General features: G+C 40.1%; 1 protein-coding gene across 1 annotated transcript in view; it reads right to left on the reverse strand.

The window, feature by feature from the left end:
• The window catches only part of LOC139208938 (receptor tyrosine-protein kinase erbB-4-like), a 282,441-nt gene that overhangs the window by 106,619 nt on the left and 163,386 nt on the right, over nt 1–12,436 (reverse strand). The window lies entirely within an intron of this gene.

Genomic DNA, 12,436 nt, shown 5'->3' on the forward strand with positions numbered 1-12,436 from the left:
CAGCAAAACACTAATAGCAACGAGTAGCCTACCTTCAAGGAAAGTTGAAAAGAACTTTGAAGAGAGAGTTCAAAAGGGCATGAAACCATTGAGAGGTTAACAGATATTTCTGCACAGTCTGCCCGGGGGCTTCACCTCGCTGGATGGCGAGGTGAAGTGGGAGGATCCAGCGACCTCTCCCGGTGCTAGCTGGCCCCCACCAGATGCTTGGAAGTGGCAGTGCAGCTCAGAGTCGGCTTGGGAATTTTGTGTAGTAACACATTACTTGACAGGGTACTGTGATAACATTACCGAAATCCTATAAGTAACGCAATATATTACTTTGTGACTGCTAATAGTAATCTATTACTGTAACATGTTACTTTTTTATGAAAGATCGTTGACTACATTTATTTTTACAAAGTGTAATAGTGTCTCTTACCAGACGATTCCACCTGATAGCAGGAAAATTATAGTTTATTTATAATTTGTTATGACTTTTCAGTTTTGACCTTTAATTATAGTGCAACCATCGGGCTGATTGGGGTCACATTACTTGGGCAGCACTGCACACATTTTCCAATCAATGGGAAAAATCTGTTTCCACCATTTATCATTTGCGCAAACATTTCCGAAGGAAAATAATAAACCGACACAAAACAATAGAATTGAACACCTACTAAGTAACACTGAGAATAAAAAAAGTTTTTAAAAAATAGACTAAAGACATTCATTGTCTTGAGAGGGCTAAGGGCTGTGGATGAAACAAATGGAAAAGGAGGACATGAGAGAAATGACAGGGGACAGAAGAAGAATTAACAATATGATGTTAGTTGAAGGAAGTAGACATTAGACATGTACAGGACTACAGCTAATTACTAATTATCAAAGTGAAATAGGTACTGATCAAACTGAATTAGCTGTAATATACTTCTTGAACTATCTAATATAAAAATGTATTGTAGCTCTTGACACAACAAATTAACACAGAACTTGATTAGTATTGATAGAATTAATGCCGTCAAAAACATTTCGTGCTAATTCAAAACTTAGCAATTGAATCATTGTTCTAATCTTAGAAACAACAGCCTTTTTTTCTCCTCTGTGCCACTCTAAAGGAGAAATGTTGTCGAGATCTTTGCTGAGGTATAGTAGATGGCACCGGGGCTTGGCCATGGCCCCCATCCCCCAAACATACGCCTCCCCTCCGCCAAGATAATTGCATTCACAGGCTGCTGATTAAATTTGGCCCATCCCTCACGCAATTGTTTCCTATGAGTCTTTATGAAAAATGGCTGAGATTTAGGGATTATGGAATTATACCCGAGCAAGGCAAAGCATCTGCTTAAAGATGAGAAGAGGAAAAAAAATGAAATCATGGCAGAGTGGTTATTTGGGGGGGGCATCCTTGCTTATTTTCAACTTAAACCATGATAAAACCCTGGTAATCTGAGCTTAATGGATGGGGCAGAGGAGGAGGAGGAAAAAATCATATCAAAATACCTTGAGATAAGACAAATCTGTGAGCAAAGGAAAAACAAAACCAAGAAAACAAATGAGGAAACAGACACAAAAGTAAGGCAGAAAAGATTATCAAGGGGACAAACAAGTGAGTGATTAAAAAAGAGTAAAAGGACCTTCAATTGCTGCTGCTGAGGGCCACTTAGCTTATCAAGGCTGATGTGTGATCAGCCTGGCAGCTGAATTAAAATGAGCCACGCTCTCTGGAATGGGCAAAACAAAACAGGGTCTGAGCGAGGCAGACAGAAAGAGAAAGAAAGATGGAAAGACTGAGAGGAGAGAGAGCATATCTTACCACAAGCATACCAAGTATGTTGGTTTTACCACGGAGGAAGCTGGACTCAGTCAGCGCATGCTTTGCTAAGGCAACAACACGTCATTGAGGCCTTGTTTTTCCAGGCCTACTGAGAGACATTCAGTAACACATTAAGGGCCAAGCACTTGTATGTTGTATAGATTAGCCAAGGTGGGAAAGTCCATCCAGAAAACAATGTAGTAGATTTACAGTGAAAATACAAAGTATTTACAGAGACTGCTGTTCCATCAGAACTGCTTGTCAGATGGTCAAACAGCTTTAGCTATTTCCTCTCTGGGAGAGACTGTCTGTGTCGCTATCACCATATTTAATGATTACCTCATCTCTCTCTCTCTCTCCCTAGGATGGTTTGCTTCTGCCTTCAGACTCACTAACACAACACGCCATTCAAAGTACTTCTTTTTCTAGCATGAGCTGAACCTTAAAAGGCACAAGGGACGAACAGGATGATCGGCCCATCTTGCAACATGTCATGTGACTTCAACTGTAAATATATAATTGAATGTAATAATGTGATATTAAACAGAATGTTGTATTGTATGCCAGATAGATTCGATCTGATAGTATATTACCCCTGCACTGGATACAATGTCATATTCTGTTGCAACAGATTTCGGCCAATACTAAAAATGTGTGCAACATTAACTAACATCATGGCAAGTCTGCACCATCATTGAGCGCCATTGATGAATACTTTCTTGCATAAAGTAACCTCTGACTCTTCGTCTCTCAAGTCTTGACAAAGATAGTGTTGGCAAACAGTCTAAACATTTTGTCCAAAAAAACACTTGAATTTCCTGCTGTTTTTATCTGCTTCACTGTCCTCAAGGTAAGATTGCCCACCCAGTGTGTGATGTCAGCCAACATTACAGTGTTCACAACCGTGGAGCAAATGCTTTTAGACCACATCCATGACCAAACCGACCTCTGTGTATGGGTATCAGACCCTCCGGCCTGGTTGCTGCAATAACAGTCTATAATAAAAAAAACTGAATGTGACATTATCTAAGGACCACTTGGTAGATGTGGTGGAAACTGACACAGAGCTTTGGAAGAATACAATTGATGGAAGCCTGATCTTTTTAGCACCACAACAAATAAATGTACCATGGAGAGGGGGTAGAAAATTCAGGGAATGCTTTATTAGAATTTTTATTTGGTCATGGCTGCTGTTGCACATAGTAACACCCACCACATCTCTGTAAAGACCTGAGATGAACAGAAAAGTCCTTTGCATGTCCCATTACCCACCACTGGCCCCATCAATAGCTGCTCCACTTACTCAAGGCTTCAGCCTAAGAGGCAAAAAATAAGCATATTAATTATTAAGCTGCTGGGGGAGAAAGGGGAGGAGTCGTAGGGTTGGAGGGTAATGTGTGTGTTTATGTGTGTGTCAACAGGCAAGGTTATTAAATTGGTTTTTGGAGCACTGCTTCCTTTAAATTCATGCAAACCTCAATCTTAGCAGTTTAAATTGTTGATAATTGGCTGGAAATCCCAGGCCTTTTATTGAAATGTGTAAATATGTACTGTATATCTTAAGCTACGAAGCCTACATATTTTGTAAAGCAATGCATTCTACAACATGTCATTGGGAAGATGGATTGCAAGAAATAATTACATTGACAACACCGATACGAAAAGCAGCAAAACAACTGCAAGAACAAATTTACAAACACATTAACCATCCAAAGGGACACACTGCCATCAGTGTGATTTCACAACTCGTTTGTATTAATGCTGCACCTCATGTCTTCAACAGTGAAAATCTTTTGTCAATCAGAGTCCACAGGTTGCCATTTAGGCCTCATAACTAAGTTGATAGAAAGTGACATTTTCCTCAGTGGCTTTTGAGACCCACTGAGCTGCCAGTCAGATCCTATTTTATTTGCTTTCCCACTCATTTTGCTCCTCGTCTGAGATGAGCACTGAGCGCCTCTGACATCAAAAGCATGTCTGAAACACAGTCTGGCCCTCAGAATCAAAGTAAGAACTTCATGTCAAAGCTGCACAGCCGTGCGCTGACATGGTGAAGCTGCAATGACAGACAGTCAGTGACAGAAAATGAACATGACAATCACAGTACTGATACTGTGCAAACTTGTTGTAATGGACAGCTTTCACAAAAAGTTGTTACATGTTTTTGTTAACCAAACTCTATCTACATTATTGGCTATTCTATAGAATAGACCACTAGAATACTTGTGCTGTTTAAATTCTTTTAAGCTGCATCTAAAATCTTGTTCAAATAAATTATGTACAGTGCAACCATATTATCATTTCTATTTTTGATAGATTTTGTCACACTAGATAAGTGCAACTTATCTACTGTTCTCCCTAAAAACAACAACAGTGCTGATCATCTGTTCATTCTCTGAATGACCTATTTTCTAACCTAATAATGGCTAACTCAGAGGAAAAGGTGGAATACGTGTATCACTGCAATAGCACTGCAAAATCTACTAAGATGGAGGTCAGGAGGGATGGTTGGGCATAGAAAGTGTGTAAGTGAGACTAGAGACCCCCCCCCCCTTTGCTTCCTGTCACAAAGCAACAGTCAAGGTGATATTTCCCAAATATTTAAGGATGAAATGAGCAATATTCTATATTTTCTTCCTCAAAACACCAACACTAACAATGACTTTATCCTACTAACAAGTATTGTGTATCTGTTATGGACAGAGCTAATTGAGCAGAGAGAGAGAGACAGAGAGAGAGAGAGAGGGAGAGAGAGAGAGAGAAAGAGAGAGAGAGAGGGAGAGAGAGAGAGAGAGAGAGGGAGAGACAGGGTGAGAGAGGTCAGTTCTGTTTAAACAGCCAAAATTTGGCAAATGACCACTGGGTTTACTTACTTAGGAGAGTCAGTCTGTCTATATTATTGCTGAGCACATTGACACTATGTGTGAGAACAAGTTCACATTTCCTGCTCCACTAACCTCACAATAGCACGGAAAGACACCTGTAGCCATGGTAACTGTACACAACAAAGATGGTGACAGCTGTAGTATCAAAATGTTTAGAAGACATTGAAATTAAAAATGCAGATAAATGAGACTAAAACATAAATATAATATACTAACTAACACCAAATTAGGGGCCAAAGTCAAATGAGTGGCTTAGAGAGCTCGGGCGCATGTTTGATAATTGCATATGGACACATTTTGGAGAGTTACACAATACATATTTTTTTCAACACTTTATAGTAGTAAAGTAGTGGTTTGAAACACTGCACCGTTCATGTGGCTGAGAAGCACACAGTCATTTACCAACAGAGCAACTTGATCCCTAACACACATGCTCAAGCAGATATATTCACACTTATTCTGCATCTTGCTCCCCGCTGAAACAACAGGGTGAATTTCACCTATGCGATCAGTGTCCTACTGGTTTCTGACCAAATATAGATCTACATCATGACAGATCTTAGCCTGATCTAAGTCATAGCCTGGGGGAATGGAAATGTTGGAGAAAGAGAGCAGAGGACTGTGTTTTGATTATTAATTGCCATTAAAATTCCTTCCACACCTACTTTAACTTTTAATGAGGTGAAAGTTGACTTCAACTTCCAGCAGACCGTAGAGAGTCAGTTTGGAAGGCAAATTGGTAATAAAAGGGTATGTAGTCATGTTTAGGGAAGTCTGGATCCGGCTGACGGAGGGAGAGGCCGAGGTTGAGGTTTGGACAACATTTCTAATCAGTGAGGATAGTTCGAGTCCTTCTAGGCTGGTCCCTAAAACAATCATGGGCTTAGAAATGTACATTATTTATTGGAAACAGACACATACTACATGTGTGAGTACTGTGCTGATGTATTAACAGACTAGACATAAATGGTCCCCAGAACAGAAAAAAGTACTATCAGTTCTGTATTTCTAATTAAAATCTAGTAACACAATTCAATAATGTTTTAGACACTCCAAAATGTTCTTTCCTCACATGCATTTGAAATGTTAGATGGTTTAGCCAATTAGGTGGCAAAGAAATGTACATGAAGGACTGAAAGACTTTATAAATCTACAGTAAGGATTTAAAAAAAGATACAGATTTTAATTTTAGAGCTAGGTGGTTATTGTATTCTTCCCTCAGTGATGAGGATAATAATTATCAAAATAGGGAACCTGAGCTCACAATAGGGAGGCAATCCAAGGCAGGATTCATGCTGATTTAATAGTATTAGCAGCAGCCATCCATTTGATGTTAGAGTAATGATTGCCATTCTGCCTTTCCACTTTTACAAATCATTCACAGTAGTTTGAAAACTTTAAAAGACACTTTTTACAATTCCTTTTATTTATACTTTATAAGGGCAGTTAACCTAAAGGGAAAAATGCAGTAGACATGAAATAGTATAGTGATGGTTGCTTACATGGTAGTCAAGTCTATGTATATGGGAAAAGGGAGCCTAGTTTGACACAAGGGCATTTTGAGAAAACCCTAATGTGCTACAGTTAATCCAGTAATTTGATATGTGCTACACACACAGACAAAGACACACATAGATTTTTAGATCATTATATTAAAGGTCTATTTTGTATTATTGTCCTGTTGTTAGCCCTTAATATTTCATAAAACTCAGTTTAAATTATTTTCTGTTTATGAAATCTCAAAGACAACATTATTAAAGATAATAAATAACAAAAGCACAAAAAAGGAACACTCTGTCACATTGAAAGCAACATATCCAGGTTAGCTGTTACGGTTGAATTAAGTAAGAAAAGCAGTAACGTGGAAGGGGCGCATGGAAGGAAGGATTGTAAGATTATAAAGGTAAAAGTTTATGGAAAAAATCATTCTTAATTTGTGGTCTTGGAAATTCAGGATCATCTTGGGCAGAGTAAACCAAAGATATTGCAAAAACAAAAGCAAATGCATAAATGAATAGTTACTTGCCTGTTACCTGTTAGCTTAGATCAGTTAGAGTAGTACAAAAATAAACAAAACTAGCAGGAGAAACTTTTTTTTAAGAAATTCATCTCTGTTGTTCCCCCGGCATAAAAACTCAACCATTGGCTCCAATAGTCTCACTATCTTTGTCGCACAGTGGTATTACAGAAAAATCAATTAACACCAACCACCACCGATGGCCCGTTCCGGACTTCAATTTAACATGTGCCGCCTCACGATCCACATTAGGGGCTCACAAATGTGACAATATGAATGTCGTCCTTCAAAAAGAAAGTCCCTCTTGCCCCCTTCCTGGAGCGGTGAAATATTGAGTGTGACACGGGAGTAATTGCATGGGAAGTAATCAATTAGACACACAATTGAAGGAGACCTGAGGTCTGTGGGCTGCCAGGCAAGAGGCTCGACTGAATTTCGGTGACGTGCACTGAACCAATCTCGCCTGCCTCCTGTGGCAGAATTGCTCTTTCTTCTCCAAGTAGTTAGACGGTGAATGAAGTTTCAGGGATCAGAAGAAGGCAGCAATTTTATGGCCCCCTCTCAACAGTCCCTTGTCTGGGGGAAACACACTGACTCAAACCGTCCCTTTCACCTTGCCCCATCCCATCCCATCCTATCCCTGCCTCCCTTGTGAATTGATGTACAAGACGCTGAACAGAACATATTAAGCAATTGAGAGCCTACATTCACTGAGATTTCTCCATCTGTCAGTAGTAGGCTGTATGCTTTGGAGAACACAGTGGGACTGAAGCGCTCAAAAGGGTGTTACAGAGAGCACAAAATGGTAAAAACATTACTTTGCACGCATTTGTGTGGAAAGCATCGATGTGACAAATCAAGACAGCCAACTAAAATATGATGAGAGACACGGAGCCAGAAAGAAAGAGGGATAAAGAGATGGAAGAAAGACAGAAAATGGGATAGATAAAGAGAGAGCAGATGGGCCATGAAGGAGTGGATAACGCCTTGGCGTAAAACACAGGCTTGTGTACATGCATGAGACGAGAGAGGATCATTCAGCAGATGGGGCCTCAGATTGGATGCTTCATTTTGGACAGACGCAATGCAGGCGTAGGGTGGTTAGAAAAATGAATCAACAACACTAAACAAATCTGAAAAAAATCATAATGGATGAAATGAGGGGAGGGGGGGGGCAGTAAAATGTGTTAAATCAGAAAGCTCATCTGTGTTGTACTCCTTATTGAAGCTGTTATTATTTTGCCAGAGAAGCAGGCTGTAATTACCATGTGAAAGCACAGAGGCTGCTCCGGGTTCATGTGAATCCAGACGGAAGTGCTGAAAATGTTTGCCTAAGCAAAAGGAAGACACTGCGGGTCAGCGTGCATCAAAATACAGATTAGGAACTTTGAAAATGCCAGAAGGCGGCTCTGTTTAACCTTTTTACTTGCTTGGCTATAGTGAGAAAGGGTAGAAAGAACTACTTGTTTGAAACCTCTGTTTGCAGCCGCCAGGAAGTTCACTTGGTTTTTTGTGTCCCGATTGGAGGTGAGTCCTCACAATGTCACTTTTTAAACAGATTTTTGGCCCCGCTGAGTCATATCAAACAAACAACACAACCAAACTTTCCGCACTTAAGCTAAGAGTGTGTTTGAAATTTCTTATTCAATTCTATACACTCCTGTGCGCAAACACCATCCCTCAAATTTTCCCAGATTGACTGTGCTTTATATTTCATATTCATGAGGATAACTTAGCTAAGCTTGATTGAAAGGTGCATCGGAGGGAGTCCTATCCCTGCTCAGCCAGAGACCTCCTCCACCCCATCCTCTAGTCCCCTCAAATCCAAAGAGTCCATTCACAGCTTGCAGAGAGTGCACCAGAGAAATCAATAAGTGCAATGCAACAATATACTAGCGACAAATTGATTTCATCCCAAGGCAATTTCGACTCAAGTAGAAATGCGGGTGGGATGCAGCACTGAAGGGGTCTTTTACTGTGCCTTCTCTCGATTAGCCCCTTATGTAGTTAATAAGTTTTATCCTCTTATATATGTTTCTTATGGATTATATTGATCATTTTACACTTCTCCTGGGAGCTGCTGGCAGAGGAACAGTGGACATCAAAGGCCTTGTAATAAATGAGACTGCTAGCTTTGGACTCACTTAAGCACTTGAAGGAAGAAGAGAGTTTTGATTTGTGCTACGTGGTGTACAGGAGTGGATCTATCCCAATGCGTGAGGCTTATATCCTTCCTCAGCATTACACTGAAGAATGATGACAACTGCAACAGAACAAACTGTGACACAACTGAGTTGTATGTTCCCCCCCAGCAAGAGCTTGTTTAACTGTCAGGACCATCTGTGCAAAAAGCAGTGATATGATAGACCCTCCAAGACAAGTGTCTTGTTATGAAGAGATACGTTTGTATTCAAGGTCTTTACAGGTCCAAAATTTTGGATCTGATCCTAGCATGCATTTGTACATTTTCAAAAAAAAGATACCCAATGGAAAAGGGACCTGAGGACAGTCAGCACTGGTCTGAAATTGACTCAAGGATAATTAGACCTAATCCAAAATGTGGCTGACAGACCAAAAAAGAGAAAAGAACACCAACACTGGTGTCAGCATGATGTACACCAATTAAGCCACGGCAGGAGAGAGTAGCTATAAATGTCCAGCAATGATTACGCAGCACATGACCACATCTGATAGTGAGATGGTCTGAATCCACTCAGGTATCAGATCTATTGACGTGAGCCCCCGACAAACAGCCTACCCTAGCCGACATGGAAACAATTAGACTGACTGAATTTAGACCTGATTTTGGTCCCAGGTTGGATTTCAGTTGCAAAGAACCAATGGGAACACTGGAGACCTTTTGTTGGCATGTTGTAGTAACGGCACAACCTGACACGAGAGAACATTCCTACAAGTAAATGTCACCTCACTGTATGACATTTATTTTCATTAACAACAAAGTGAGCAGATTCTATTCTACGGAGTAGCAAGAATGAAAAATACTAGGGTGAAACTCAAACAGTCAGAGTTATGAAGTAGAGCAGATTCAGGCCATGGCTGTTGTGCATAACTTCCCCTCTACTTCATGGCTCGAGGCCACGAATGGCACATCAAACAGCAGCTCCTCACAGAGTCCAGCCCCGGCTCCCTCAGCAGTGGCTTCAACTTGGCACCACAATGAAGAGGACCGGCTTGGCAAAAAAACCGCTGCTGGTGGTGCTGGACAAATACAATTCCCTAAGCATGGCGCAACATGCAAGAAAGAATACAAGACGGCGCATAACACACACGCACATACTGTTGATGCACATACAGTCGTGGATGGATGTGTTGTTTCCTTCGACTCTGGGGAATCACAAGGAAGGAACAGTTGAAAAGAACAATGAGAGACAACTGAATTATTTAGAAAGAGGGTTTGGAAGCAGCAGAGGCACTAGCTCGGTGCCATGCTTCTTCCTCTCAAATCTAAATAAATTCTAATCTCAGAATAAATTATAACGTCTCAATACAGAGTGCATTTTTAAATTCTAGTGCAAACTGATGACATTGTCTTTCTCATGTTGCCTCAGTGTCCCATTGGCATACTTGTAATCATTCTTATATATAACATTTATTCATGTCTACGTGTAATATTGATTACAAAACATCAATGGGCTTCAGTTTACTGTATGCCACCAGTCCACTGTGATTGCACTGAGAGCTCATCCCCATAGAGAAATAAGCAGCAAAAGTCATTTCAAAGCACGTTTTACTGACATTCCCCGATCAAAAAGGATATGCATGGCACTTTGTGGTGCTGCCTAATAAATCATTCAAATCTCATTCCTCTTGCCTCCTAATGTGCAAAAGATAATAAGAGAATTTTTTATGTTATGATTACACTGAAATGCAAAAAAAAAAAAAAAACTAACTAAAAAAAACATAGCAGTGTTTTCACCATGGGACTACACACAACTGACCAGGACTTACTAATAACACGTCTATTTAATGTTATTCAGCAAAATCATAAATTGAATCTCTCACCATTTTCACTCCACTCAGAGGATGGATTGAGCTTGAAAATTAGTAAATAACACCTCTGACCTTATGTTGCACACATTGTGAGCTGGCCATAGCCCTGGTGTGCCCCACTTAGCCCTGCACTGGAAAAGCTCTACATCTTTTTTGCAAGTCAAGTGCTTCATTTCTTACTGACCCCAGTGTCAGGGCGCCTGAAGGAAACCTAGCTGCACAAAGATCCATTGTTCATAAAGAGGCAGTGCCACCCACACAATGTTTTCCTACTTAGTACGCTATTTATCAGCTATCACATTCACCGTCTTCTCCAACTTCTGAGGAAACAGGCTTGGGTCGATTGCCGAGTGGGTTGTAAATCAGGCAGGATTTTTTTGTGTGAGCAGCAGTTTATGGGTGGAAACAACAGTGAAATCAGCACAACAGTCAGCATCTTATCCCTTAGTCTAAGAAGGTTAATTGTGATAACGGCACCAGTCGGTAACTTTGGAGAAAAAGAAGAGGCAGACTGTCTACAATAATCCCATCTTGTGTGAAGGTGGAAGAAGCCAGTAAATAACTACCAGCACACTGGCCAATTTATTAACTGCGCATTATACCCTCCAACTAGTGTTTCTCTGCCATTGTATTTGTATTTTTTATGAAAGCCTTTCAATTAACTCTGTCTAAATCACCTGTTATGCCCTTTATGAGCTTTAATACTGGTGATATCCTTACCAGCGTATCATTAGAGAGATCAAAAGCGAAAATGTTTCTTGATCAGTAATCTATTTCAATGCCATAGTGACAACAAAGCCCAATTCTCATCCCCCATCACTGATGCGTGCATTAAAGAATTCACTCTGATCAAAAGTAGGCAGCACTAATTTAAGAAAATGAGTCTTCTCAGGTATTTTCTAAGGAAAAGATAAGTATACGAGGTAGGTAAACAGAGCAGACATTTAGTTAGCCACACTTTATACAAACTACAATCGAACTATAGTTAGTAGACCTGTAATTTTACTCTGACTTTTTAATGCGTTTCATATCTGATAACTAGCTTCTCTTTTTTTCTGTTCTTATTTCTCTTCTGTGGCAGCGAACACAACACACAGCCTTTCAGTAACCATTATACTGCATCTCTTCAGCTTTATGGCTGACTAAAGTAATGTGACTATCATTAATGTCATACACGTTTCTGTGGCGTCAGCAACTTTCAGGTAACTCCCTCACACACCTGAAGAGACACACTTCTCCAAACAAACACCCTAGTCACATACACAGGTTACACAGATGCAGTTAGGCTGTGAGTATACTAACCTACCTTGTTTTAAAAAAGAAAGCACTTAGTTTTATCTCTTAGCTCCAAGAGAAGCAATTTGAAACAACATGATAATGTTCTGGTAAGAATCTAAGGAGCATTCATTTAATCCACCTCTTAGCTGTTAATAACTTTTCAAAATATCAGATTTCCATTGGATGTCCCCCTTCTGTTCCCATTTTATTGTGTTCCCATTTTATTAATCTCACATTGGTGTGTGGATTGCCACCATTTTCCAATATGCCATGCAACTCAACGCTAAATCATAAAAAGTAATATTACAAACAAGTTTTGGAGCAGATTGCTTTACTCATGCTGGGCAGCATGCCACACTGTAGAAGCAAAACCTGGGCCAGTATATTTTAAGCATCAGCCCTAACTAGCATAAGTTTTTTAATGGTGCTCATATGGTCTAAATTTCAGGC

The sequence above is a fragment of the Pempheris klunzingeri genome, chromosome 10 (assembly GCF_042242105.1).
Source record: "Pempheris klunzingeri isolate RE-2024b chromosome 10, fPemKlu1.hap1, whole genome shotgun sequence".
Lineage (NCBI taxonomy): Eukaryota > Metazoa > Chordata > Actinopteri > Acropomatiformes > Pempheridae > Pempheris > Pempheris klunzingeri.